We start from the raw sequence: 11,828 nt of genomic DNA, 5'->3' as shown, positions 1-11,828 counted from the left end.
TGTGTGGGGGGGGGGCAGGGAACAGGGGGCTTCTTATTTTATGTGTGGGGGGCAGGGAACAGGGGGGCTTCTTATTTTATGTGTGAGGGGGCAGGGAACAGGGGGGAGAGGGTAATATTTTATATGTGGGGGCAGGGACCTTTATGGTAATATTGTTAAAGTTGTTAATATTTATTTTTGTAACTTTATTTTGCATAAAACATCTAACAGTGTGATTTATAAGATTATTTAAGAGGGTGTGTTTAGGGGCGGAGTTAAGGGCAGGGTAGGGGTTAGGTGGGCAACTGGTGGCGAGTAACTCTTAAAGCAGGGCTAGTAGCTCAGGACTTGAAATTTTGACCCCTGCTGTATAGCACAGTGAAAAAGTATAAATATAACTGTGAAAAAATATTAACAGTGAAAGATTTAGAGGTGAAAAATGTGCCGCAACCAAACCAAAATGATTGTGATAATGCGACCCCAGTCTGGATAAACAAACCTCCTGATAAATAAACAGTGAGATATTTGTGACTATTTATGATCAAAATCCAAAACTCATATAATGAAGCGCAATAAATGTCAATTTACTTTTAGACCTTTCTGCTGCCTTTGACACAGTTGACCACCCGCTTCTCCTTAATAAACTTCATTCCCCTGGCCTCCAAGACTCTGCTCTCTCATGGTTCATCTCATACCTATCTCAGCGCACCTTCAAGGTCACCTACAATTCTACCTCCTCCTCTCCTCTTCCTCTTTGCTTGGGATTCCCCCAAGGGTCTGTCATTGGGCCCCTTCTATTCTCTATCTACACTTCTTCCCTGGGTCAATTGATAGCCTCCCATGGCTTCCAATACCATCTTTATGCCGATAACACCCAAATCTATCTCTCCACTCCTCAACTCACCCCCTCTGTCTCTGCACGTATCTCAAATCTACTCAGTGACATCTCAGCATTGATGTCACACCACTACCTCAAACTCAATCTGTCAAAAACTGAGCTTATAATCTTTCCTCCTCTCCGGTTTTCCCTCCCCCAACTTCCCCATCACTATCAACAACACTACGATCAACCCTTCCCATCAAGCCAGGGTACTTGGTGTAATCCTTGACTCTGAGCTCTCCTTTCAGCCCCACATCCAATCACTATCCAAATCTTGTCGACTCAACCCCCGTAACATTTCCAAAATACGCTCCTTTTTAACAAAAAAAACACAAAGCTTCTAATTCACTCCCTTGTATTCTCTCATCTCGACTACTGTAACTCCCTCCTTATTGGCCTACCACTAAGCAGGCTATCCCCCCTTCAGTCTATCATGAATGCTGCTGCCAGACTCATCCATCTTACCAACCGTTCAGTGTCTGCCCCCCCTCTCTGCCAAACCCTTCACTGGCTTCCACTTGCCCAACGAATAAAATTAAAAATACTAACAACAACATACAAAGCCATCTACAACTCCGCCCCAACCTACATCACTGATCTCATCTCAAAATATCACCCAAAACGTCCTCTCTGTTCTTCTCAAGACCTCCTGCTCTCTAGCTTTCTCATTACCTCCTCCCATGCTCGCCTCCGGGACTTCTCCAGAGTGTCCCCATCCTCTGGAACTCCTTACCCCAATCTGTCTGCCTATCTCCTACGCTGCCCACCTTCAGGCGATCCCTAAAAACCCATCTCTTCAGGGAAGCCTACCTCATCTCAACATAACTGGCTTTTACATCCTCCAATAACTCAATCCAAACAATTATTACTTTTTGTATCACTTGCCCTCCTACTAGATTGTTAGCTCTCACGAGCAGGGCCCTCCCAACCCTATTGTTCTGAAACTGTATTGTACTGTAAATTGTATTGTAACTGTGCTGTCTCCACTATTTTGTAAAGCGCTGAGCAAATTGTTGGCGCTATATCAATCCTGTATAATAATAATAATTGTCACCCTGGCACACAACTTTCTGATGAAGACTACACATGGCCATTTCAAAACACATTAAGGTAAGGTGACCATTGGCAAATGGTAAAAAAAAAAAATATTTTATTAGCATATTTTCCTCAAATTATATATGCAGTGTATTTGGTATGTGTGGTATATGAAGTAACTGTATGAACGTATATATATGTTATTTCTCACATTTTGTCCATGAGATTAAACACTTGAAGACCAGGGTGTTAAACCCCTCTTAAACCCCCTTCCTGGTCAGGCCATTTTTCAGTATTCAGCTGCGGTACTTTGACTGACGTTTATTCCGTCATGCAACGCTGTACAGAAATTAATTTTATAAAACATTTTGGAACAGATAGAGCTTTCTTTTGGTGGTATTTAATCACCACTGCGGTTTTTACTTTTTTACTATATAACAAAAAAATACCCCAAATTTTGAAAAAAAAACCTGTTTCCCTTTGAAATGTTAGGAAACATTTATTATCACCCCAATTTTTTGGTAAAATATAAAATACGGGATCACGTCGGGTAAATAGACACCAAACATGATGAGCCTTAAAATTGCGTGCGCCCGCGAAATCACAGAACACGACAACACCCTAAATTGGCCATAGGTGACGATTTAAAAGCTTTTACCGCTCATCAGTTTAGTGTTATCAGTGATTAATGGCCCGAAAATTATTGCTCACACATATGTATGTTCGCGGCGATATGTGCGGCACAATAGGCGGAATCTTTGTTTTTGCACGTTGGCGTATCCGATGCATGTTTGCGTGTGTATGTGGGGGACTTTAAAAAAAATGTGTGTTATTTTCCAAAAAAATTATTTGTGACTTCTTTTTTTAAGCTTCTTTATTTTTTTATGCTTTCATTTTTTTTTACACTTAACTTTATTGCTATGTGAATTCACATAACAGGTCCTCTTTATGGATACATCAGGGGTCTCCAAGACCCTTAATTTCACCCCCAGAGAAGATGGTAAAGCAGAGAACTGATGGGAGGAGCCCAGCACTGACAGCTATGGGAGCAGAAGTGATGTAATCTGCATCGCTCCCAGTCCCATAGTAAAGGGAGGGGATTGAGAAGCGATGGGGCGACAGCTGAGTCACCTGATCGCTTCTATTGTAAAGCCGACAGTCGGCTTTACAATAGTAAACAGAGTTCCGGCGTCTTTAGCCACCGGGAGTCTGAGCCCACCACAGACCGAACAGAACACATCACAAACCAGGCATAGCCCACCACAGACCCTGCATAGCCCACCACACACCCCAAATAGCCCACCATAGACCCCGCATAGCCCACCTGAAACACCACCAAACACCCCGCATAGCCCACCATAGACCCCACATAGCCCACCTGAGACCCTACACAGCCCACCTTAGACCCTGCACAGCAGGATCTATGGTGGGCAGTGGGCTATGCAGGATCTATGATGGGCTGTTCAGGGTCCCTATCCCTGCACACATGTGCTGCTCCTCTTACCTGAAGCCTCCCAGGCTGCCTCTGGGTCATCCTGCCATCAGATGGTGGGTTATGGGCAGCCCTGAGCCGTCCGAAGCTTCGTCGGACCAGGCCCCATCTCACTCAGCGCAGCCCCGCCCTCTCCTCCACCCCGCCTCCTCCTCCTCCACACGGCAGCTCTCTCAGGTAATTTGCCTGATTAGGCAGCCAAGGCTGCCTGATTCCGTGTGGCATGGCTCGACGCACCGATTTGGGGGTTACTTTTTGCCACCCCCCCTAGAAAGTGCCGCCCAAGGCAAATGCCTTGTTTGCCTTGTGGTAGATACGCCCCTGTGTACAGTACTTAGATTTGTTGTTACCTGATATGCCTGGTTATAGCCATAACAATGAAGGGTAGATTAGCTAGTGATTATAACTAGAGATGAGGTTTGGGCTTGTCACTACCATGTGCTCAGTGTGAATCCTGTATGTTCAAGGTTCATAGTCCCTGTGAATTTCATTGGGTCATACACAACTGTATTTCTTGGTTTTGGATGAAGTGAGGGAGGGTTAGAACCCCTGTCCAGTGTTTACTACTATCCAGTGCTCAATTACAGAGATTTTTCCTCACTTCCTGTCCTGCTGATAATGTTTTACCAGACAGGAAATGAAGGGAACTCTCCAACAGCAACACAGACAGAAGTAAAAATGTGTTCTTTAGTAGAGTATGGAAAGGCTAAAACCCCTGTCAGATATTTATTTCTATCTGTGTCCCTGTTGAAGATTTTCCTTGACTTCCTGTCTGGTGAAATTGTTGTCAGAGGGACAAGGAGTGAGGGGAAATCTCTCGAACAGAGAGTTCCTATCCTTCTGCACTCCATCCAAAACAAAAAAATAAGTCAATAGTTAATAAGTTAAAATAAAAATGCATTTCAAGTAGAATTCTTATTCGTACCTATGGTGCTCGTTCACATTTATGCACTTCAGTGTAGTGTAAAAGGGAAACTATATGGGCCTATTCACGCCTATGCATGTGTGCTCTCAGCGTTTCCTGCTTCAGAGCTGTCAGAAGCCTGAATGAAGTGCTGGATATTGTAGATAAGCACGGAACCACGGCAATCCATAAATCAGTATGTAATCTTTATTCCATTAAAATTGGAATGCCAGGTGAATACTGAACAATCCTGTGCTTGATCGTCTGTATTGAAGGGCAGGAGAGACATCAGGGGGTCTAATAGACCCCGGATATCTCCATAAAGAGACCTTGTCACATCCATATGCTATCACATAGGAGCTTGTTAGCTCCTTTGGGATAGCAATAAAGTTAAGTGTAAAATCATTTTTATAAAAGGGTTAAAAATGCAACACATAATAAAATAAATTAAAAAACATAAAAAAAAAATGTAAACCAACCCCAATTCCCCCTGCCATCTTCATGCAAACGAACACACAACATAGGGCACGCATAAAAATGTAAATGGCGATTGCCCCACACATGCTAGGTATCGCCACAAACATCAGCATGAGAGCAATAAATCTAGGGCAATAATTCACTTAACTGATGAGCAGTAAAGGCTTTTAAAGTGTCGGCTATGGAAAGATTTTCGCACCTTGAAGGCTTGACAAGTATCTGTTTACTTGACGGGACCCCATCTTTTATACACTATATTACCAAAAGTATTGGGACGCCTGCCTTTACATGCACATGAACTGGCATCCCAGTCTTAGTCCGTAGGGTTCAATATTGAGTTGGCCCACCCTTTGCCGCTATAACAGCTTCAACTCTTCTGGGAAGGCTGTCCACAAGGTTTAGGAGTGTGTCTATGGGAATGTTTGATCATTCTTCCAGAAGGGCATTTGTGAGGTCAGGTACTGATGTTAGACGAGAAGGCCTGGCTCGCGGTCTCCACTCTAATTAATCCCAAAGGTGTTCTATCCGGTTGAGGTCAGGACTCTGGGCAGGCCAGTCAAGTTCCTCCACCCCAAACTCGCTCATCCATGTCTTTATGGACCTTGCTTTGTGCACTGGTGTGCAGTAATGTTGGAGCAGAATGGGGCCATCCCCAAACTGTTCCCACAAAGTTGGGAGCATGAAATTGTCCAAAATGTCTTGGTATGCTGATGCCTTAAGAGTTCACTTCACTGGATCTAAGGGGTCAAGCATCGGTCTGCCAGACAGAGAAGTGTGATTCGTCACTCCAGAGAACACGTCTCCACTTATCTAGAGTCGAGTGGCGGTGTGCTTTACGCCACTGCATCCGACGCTTTGCATTGCCTTTGGTGATGTAAGGCTTAGATGCAGCTGCTCGGCCATGGAGCTCTCTACGCACTGTTGTTGTGCCAATCTGAAGGCCACACAAAGTTTGGAGGTCTTTTGCTATTGTCTCTGCAGACAGTTGGCGGCTTCTGTGCACTGTGCACTTCAGCATGTGCTGACCTCGCTCTGTCATTTTATGTGGCCTTCCACTTCGTGGCTGAGTTGCTGTTGTTCCCAGTTGCTTCCACTTTGTTATAATATCACTAACAGGTGACCGTGGAATATTTAGTTGTAAGGAAATTTCATGGAACACCTGAATCCAATGATTTGAAGGGGTGTCCCAATACTTTTGGTAATATAGTGTATTTTACCAAAAACATGGGTATTATATTGTGTTTGTGTGCACTGAAATTAATTTTAGTGTATTTTTTGCTAAAAAATATTGATTTGAAAAAATACACTAAAATGAATTTTAGTGCACACAAACACAATATAACACTAAAGTTTTTGGTAATTAATTTAATTTGTTAGCGAAGTCCATCTACAGTATTCATGCAACGCTGTCGGCCAGCTTCGGCTCTCACCTCAGCTCAGTCGAGCTGAAGCATATGCTTTCGGCTCGACTGAGCCGCTCGGCCAACTTCGGGAGCTGTACGGGCTATAGTGAATAGCCCGTACAGCAGCCCTTCGGTTCTACTGAACCAAAGGGATCCTGGGGCCGAAGCTAGCCGAAGGATCAGCCGAAGCTACGGCTAGATCCTTCGGCAGCTTTGTGAATAACCCCCACTGTGGAAGTATTCCACAGTGGTAATGCCACAAGAGCAAAGACTACAAGGTCCATAAAAAAGTCCTTAGTGATTAAATGCATTGGGCAGAGCTGGACATTATGTGGTCCCATAAGTAACGCTTGTTAGCCACCAGACGTGTGGAGAGAGCACAGCATGGATTGGGAATAGGATCTGACTCAGGAAAAAAACTTCTGTGTATATTTATTCATTGTGCTAAATCTATTGTAGGTGCATTTTCATGTATCTTAATAAATAGTACCTACAGTTTTTCATGCTATGTGTTGCACACTATTTGTTGTTCTCTAAGAAGCTGGCTGAATGAGAAAATCCAATATAATCCAATATAAGCTATTGTGACCATACTACAGTACGTTAGCTATGGTCAACTAACTAAGGTGAGCCTGTGTCGGTTGGGAAGGGCTGCACAAAGGTGGTGTGATACACAGTTTTTAGAGAAGACACCAGGTGGAAAGATATCACAGTGGCTTGGTGTTTATGACTAGGCTGAAGTGTGGATATAAATCACAAACTGTTTCACATTGTGAGGAATCACAAACTGTTACATGGACTGCACTCACCAGGAGTTTTAAACTTTTTGGTTTGGATATATTAGAAGTTAGTTTTGTTACACTGAAAGGGCACAGGGGTTAACAAGGGGTACACATCTTTATGTGTTTTATGTATAGAAATTGTCTTTCAGATACACTTTGGTTAATATTTAGCACTGTACCTATCCACAAAAATTTTTGGACCTGAATGAAGAAATTTTGCGCTTTAAAATGCAGAATAGAACAAATGCTCCCTTTGGGTTCAGGGACGGTTAACCAGTTGGTGTTAAACCCCTGGAACCATTCTGTCCCAGGAAGTAAAGCAAAGACACGTTGATCCAGAAGACCAGAGAGGGCTTGATGGAGCTCTGCTAATCTGCGTGGTGACACAGCAAGGTAGGAGGTGAGAAACCAGCAGGGATTAGGTTCGGATTCGTTGACAGTATGGATTTAGGATAGATCTTGCTGGTTTCAGAGTTGCAGTCCCAGCAAATTGATGCACGGATTTGCCTCGGATAATTTTTTTAAACCATAGGACACCTTTGTCTTTTGGTTAAGCCAGCCCTCTCACTAAAGGAGGGGGTGGAGGAGACAAAGTATCTTCTGTGCCATCCACAGCACACTTTTTCTTTACAGAAGGCTTCCCTTTAAAAAAATGAGCTTGTGTTTCAGGGGGTGGCATTTTGAGATTTTATTTGTGGATAGATCAATGCATTTGTTTCATGTGTTTTTTATTTTATGTGGATAGGGCCTTTTTTAAGTTTGGCGTGCCCAAAGCGTAGCATTCACTTTTCCATCTGTTCTTGGAGCTGCTTTTTGTGCTGCATTGTTTTAAATTTAAAAAAAAACTAAGGGCAAGAACAGTATGTACTCAAACCACCTCACATTAAATTACTTACATTCACTCATCCTCTAGCCTCACAGATAAAATAAAAGTTAGGGATACGACGTCATCACCAACACCTACGATACTCTCTACGCCGCCAATTACCCCCCGCTCTTTGGCGCCCTCAAGGACCTCTTGTCCTCCTGGACACGACACAACCTTTCCTGGATGGGCAGAATAAACGCGGTCAAGATGACTATCCTCCCTAAGTTGCTATACCTTTCCCATCCCCCGCAAAGCCCTAGCGCAATTCCAGGCCCGGGTTGTGTCCTTCGTCTGGGGTACAAGACGCCCCAGGGTATCCAAATTCACTTTACACACCCACAAACGTGATGGAGGCCTAGGCCTCCCTCACTTTCACAAATATTACGTAGCGGCACATATCGCCTCAGTAGTCTGTTTTTTCAGTCCTCGAGCAATCCACTATGGGTAGACCTTGAGGCGGCGTCATGCACACCATACTCTATATGTTCCCTACCCTGGTTACCCCCCAGCCTCCGCCCTCCCTCCATGAGCCCCATATTGGCCCACACTTTCTCCCTATTGGACTCTACCAGATACTCTAGCGGCTTTCAATCTCCACACCTCCCGTTACTCGCCATACTGGGCAACCCACTATTCCCCCCGGGCCTTGACTTACCCCTGGCCTTCACTTGGTGGTCCTCCAAAGGATTGACATACCTCTACGACTTGCTGGAGGACAGGTCGGTCCGCTGTTGGGACTACTTCAGGGACAAGATGGGAGCCCCCCCTTCGGAATTTTTTTTCCCACCTTTGGATGCTCAACTGTCCCGAGGAACCTGGTGACCCTGAGTCCCCAATTTTTTAACCACCCAAGATGTCTAACGTTACCATGTTCCTCTGTAATGCTCCCCTCAGTATTGACTACTGTACTGCATTTTGTATGTTATATGTTGTTATAACCCAATAAAAACTTTGAAACAAAAAAAAAAGTTAGGGATACACTGGTTTGGCCTATTACCCTGATTAAACTGTCCTGCTGCTGATCAATTATACAGTGCTGTATAATCTGTGTTTTTTTAATTCTTGTAGTAAAGCTCCTGCCTGTAGTCTTTGTACATTTCAGCCAATACTCCCTCTTCAAAAATGTGCTGTTCCTAGCTAGTTTCAAGACATCCTCGAGCATGTTATTTTAATGATTTGTGTATTTTCAATGTTGCCTTTAAAGTCACTCTCTCCCCACTCTTCAGCATTTTTTAAACATTATTTTTGCATTAGTACATGTCCCACATGGCAGTGTCCAGCGCCCCATGCCATTTTTCAGACAGTATTTTGCCTATTGGCCCTAAAAATGTGCTGGATTTACCAAAAACAGTCACCCCCTATAGACTTTAATGGGATTTACGCTATGTTCAGATTCTCTGAGCCCTTGGCAAATCAAACCCCTCCAGATTCATCTATCACTAGAAACTGAGGAGGGGACAGGGAGCAAAACTCCAGTTTGTAGCCCTGGGACAGTACTGGGAATAGTCATCCACTTCCCAGGGCAAAGATGCCAAATGGTGCTGACATGCGGGACTGTGTAACAGGAGAGGGCAAGCAGAGGCAGAGGATTCCCCCTGATCTCTTGCTGACATTGCTGTCTGACTTGGGTGGGCTTTGCTCAGTGATGGATAGATGGTGCCAGTACCCAGGGCCACCATTATCATGGGGTCCTGTACAGCCTACCTGACAGAGTGGGCCTCTATGCTGACTCCATGGGACCCAGGCCCAGTACTGCCTGTACTTCTTATCAGCAGCCCTAGCTAAGACTATTTTCGGTTTTGAGACATTTTTGTTTGAGAATTTATAGGACCTACAGTATGTCTATTTTTTACATCAATACTGATACCTATGATTCACAGGGCCCTGTGATAGGTTGTTGTCTTTTTAGGTTTTGTTAAGTGACCAGAACAAGGGGTAAGGAGAAATCCTTCAACTTGGACATCTGACTAAAGGTCCCCACACACCTTACGATAATCGTACGATAATCACGGGAAATCCCGCGATCGTACGATTATCGTAAGGTGTGTGGAAGCCGTGCGACCTCTACTACTGTAAGGTCGCACGACTTTTAACTTACAGACATGTTCGAAAACCCACCGAGCATCGTACGATGTTCGGCGGGTCTGTAGCATTTTCGTAAGATAAAAGCCGGACGGGCCGGTGTGCGTGTGTGCCGAGCATCGTACGATGTTCTGCGGGTCTGTAGCATTTTCGTAAGATAAAAGCCGGACGGGCCGGGCATTGCGGTCATCGGAATCCCGCCCCCAGGGGGCGTGGCTTGCGATAATAGCAAGTACGATCTACCTATGCAACATAGGCAGATCGTACGTTTTTTTAAGTACCTTACAACCATCGCAAGACAAAAGTCTTGCGATGGTTGTAAGGTGTGCGCCCAGCCTAAGAGGGGACATTCCCTCACTTTGGGAAATGTCTTCTTTCTGTTGAATCTCTGGGCCAGGAAGTAAAGGGAAATTTCCATAGTGATATAAGGACAACAAAAAAATAACCTTGCAGGGGTTTTAACCCTTCCATATTTTATCAAAAGCCACTTTAGATATTCATACTAGTACCGCAGTGCTGAATACTGAAAAATGGCCTGGCCAGGAAGGGGGTGTAAACACCTGGTCTTGAAGTGGTTAAAAGACTTTTAAGACTAATTAGCATGTCAGCTTGATTTTATGCCACCTAAATATGTTATGCAACCTAAATAAAACTAAATATATCTATGGATGTTTTCAGTGACAGTTTACTATTATTGGATGCTCCTGTGGCCCTGTGACCCTAAGTGAGCCTAGGTTGCACTAAATGCAACAGGACCACAGAGCCTACCATTCAGCGGTGTTGCAGCCTATGTGCCAAAATCCTCCTTTGACAGCTTACTTATAAAAAAGAAAAAACTAAAACGAATAAAATTATGCTGCTATGTCATAAGACCTGCTAAAGGCAGCTGCCTCATGTGACCCTTAGGAAGCTGGTGGTCACTATGAGAAGGAAGCTGAAAGTGTTTCAGGAGAGCTCTGGTTATCCTGCCTAATTTTATCCTGCTAGCTACACTGGTTTCTGGTGCACTTTTGGGGCGTTTGTTATGCCATCCACTCTTCTTCTGGCCCTCCAGTGCAGCTGGTGGCACGTGCACAGATGTCAGGTCTGGATGCCATGTTTTGCCATGGGCGTTTGACTCTGTTGCAGGACACCGTTGAGAGATGATGGTGGCTTTTCCTCCATAGGCGGCTGAATCTCAGACTCCTTCAGCGGTTGCTAAGGATTCGTTATCCTCCACTGTTCATTCTGACTGCTATTGAATCTTGCAAAGCATCACTGATCACTAAAATCGATAATTTGGCTATCAAATGCATCTCCATCCAGCAGGACCTCAACAAGATCACAAGCTACATAATGGAAGCTGAATCGAGGTTCTCTGTGGTGGAGGATGAGGTGCGTACCCATGCTACCTCCAGCATCAGGTGAAGCCGCTGACGGTGCATTCAAAAGATGCAGAGAGCAGACTCCAGTGCAATATTATTCAAGTACATGCCTTACCTGAGGGTGCAGAGAGTCTGGATCCAGCAGTGTTTGCAGAGGGGTTCTTCCGTGAGATGCTGTCCTTGGTGGATATATCTGTGATGTATGTGGTGGAGCCCATAGGGTTTTTACAGGCCGCTCGGTCCCTGGAGTGGATCTGGTTTTGTAATTATCGGGACAGAGATCTGATTCTGGCCACAGTGAGCAAGGAGGTAATTTGTGGAGATAGTGCAATCCTGTTTTTCCTGGATTTTTCTCCAGATCTTCAATGCAGACAATGATCTTTTCCTAATTTCAATAAATGCCTAAGGGCAAAACGTTTGCCATATAGCAGATTTTACCCAGCAAGCTCAGGGTTCAGGTGAATGGTGGAGTTGTTTTTTGCTGCGGCAAGTGATTGGCTGGACACTGTTCACTGTCTTAACCACGCACAGGGTATCTTGACACTGGGACGTGTGGCCCGGG

Source organism: Nanorana parkeri, unplaced genomic scaffold, assembly GCF_000935625.1.
Source record: "Nanorana parkeri isolate BGI_ZX_2015 unplaced genomic scaffold, ASM93562v1 scaffold690, whole genome shotgun sequence".
Classification (NCBI taxonomy): Eukaryota; Metazoa; Chordata; class Amphibia; order Anura; family Dicroglossidae; genus Nanorana; species Nanorana parkeri.
This window is presented reverse-complemented; position numbering follows the sequence as displayed.